A 1,927-nucleotide genomic window follows, 5' to 3' on the forward strand; every position below is an offset into this window, starting at 1 on the left:
CTGATTCAGCTTTTATAGTCAGGACCTCTCCTGGACTCTGGCCTGGAATTTAAAATAATGATGGAACAAAGGAGTGGGCAAACTGCACATAGTCAATTAAATCAAGACAGGCAGCTAGCTGACTGTTTGTGTGCCTTAGTTCAGATAACGGGATAGACAACTCCCCTCTTTGCATCCGTTACTCGTTAACAGACTAACATGAAATGCCCAAAGCGGATATAAATAAGAGTTAGTTCTGGGGCCTGGGAACATGAACTCAGTTTGGTCCCACCAGCAAGATGGAACTTGTCCCTGAGATAGGAGGACTCGGGAAACTGTCTCCTAACAACAGCCTCTTCAACAAATTTTGCTAGAGAAAATAAACGGTCTACACGTGTAAGAATGAAACTGGAGCCCTCACGCTCCGCTGGATGTTTGCGGACACCAGGACTGCAAGATGGCAGCGGTGTTTGTGCCACTGAAGAAGAAGCTCGTGGAGGTTAAGCTTGGAGAGCGGCCGAGTTGGATCTGGATGCGGGGTTTCACCCCCAGTGGCACTGCAGGGGCCTTTTCGGAGAGGACATGATCAATACTTGGAAGTACACCAACATTCGGAAAGGCAGTATCTCGGGGATTAACATGGTGCTGGAAGCCTAAGTGGTTTTCAGCTACTGCATTTCTTACAAGGAACGGGAGTAGCCGTGCAACAACCACTGAAAAGGAGTCATTATGGAGGGCACTGACTGCATGGCTGAGCATAACCGCCTGCCCCATTCCGATCTAGGAAGAATTCAACTGGCTGAACCTTCATACCCTGACTGAGAACTAGTGTCGAATCAAAGGTGACTTACCGGTTTAAAAAAAAAAAAAGAGGAAACTGGATCTGCTCTTCCTCTGTATCATATAACAATATTTATTATTATATTTATATTTTATTTTTATATTATTCATATATAGTGTGTATAATCATATAATAATAATTGTTATTGTTGATAATTAAAAATGGATCAAATATCTTAATGTAGACCTCAAAAACTTTTAGAGGGAAACACTGAAGAAAGAGTCACAGGCAAGGAATTTTTCAAAAAGGACTCTGGTTGCATAAGTAAGCCCAAGAATTGACAAATGGGAAGGAAACAATGAACAGAGTGAAGAGGCAGCCAAAGAGCAGCAGGACATCTTTGTCAGCTAAGCGCCTGCCTGACACAGATTAATTCTGGAATCAGTAAAGAAGTTAAAATGGCAAACACCTAAGGAGAAAAAAAAAAAAATCAAAAAAGCAATTATCTAGTTGATGAGTGAGTAAATGAATTGAAGAACAGTTCTCAAAGAAGTGTGAAAGACCGCAAAGTGGAACTTCACTTGACCGGTTTCAGCCGTCATGTAAATGCAGATCAAAACTTCACTGGGGGGTCTATCTCATGTCCCATCGGATAGCTTTCCCAAGAAACCAATAGCACCGGATGTCGCTGAGGCTAGGAGGAAAGGGAAACCTCTGTGCATTACTGGTAGATGTGTAGACTGGAACAGCCACTCTAGAAATGAGTATGCAGTTCTGAAAAAGAAAATGTAACCGTCATATAATCTAGCTCTACTACTCCATCTGAAGGAGTCTAAGTCAATACACCACAAAAGTACTTCACAGCCATGTTTATTGCTGCATTAGTCACAACAGCCACAATAAGGAACCAGCCTTGATGCCTCTCAGCAACACACAGTGGGGTTTCACTCAGCCACAAACAAAAACTAAATGCATTATTTGCAGGAGAATGAATGAAACCGGAGATCATCCTCTTAAGGAAAATGAAACAGATATTGCATATGTAGAATCTAGATTTCACACACACACACACATACACACACACACACACACACACACACACACACACACACACACCACGAGCATTCACGCAGGCATGGGAACAGATCAGAGGGTGCCCGTGAGTGG

The 1,927-nt window shown here is 42.7% G+C and overlaps 1 pseudogene; it reads left to right on the plus strand.

Annotated features, from left to right (window-relative positions):
- The first annotated feature begins 436 nt into the window (after positions 1-436).
- Positions 437-1,927, plus strand: part of LOC110334307 — a 9,952-nt pseudogene continuing 8,461 nt past the window's right edge.

The sequence above is a fragment of the Mus pahari genome, chromosome 16, assembly GCF_900095145.1.
Source record: "Mus pahari chromosome 16, PAHARI_EIJ_v1.1, whole genome shotgun sequence".
In the NCBI taxonomy this organism is placed as follows: Eukaryota; Metazoa; Chordata; class Mammalia; order Rodentia; family Muridae; genus Mus; species Mus pahari.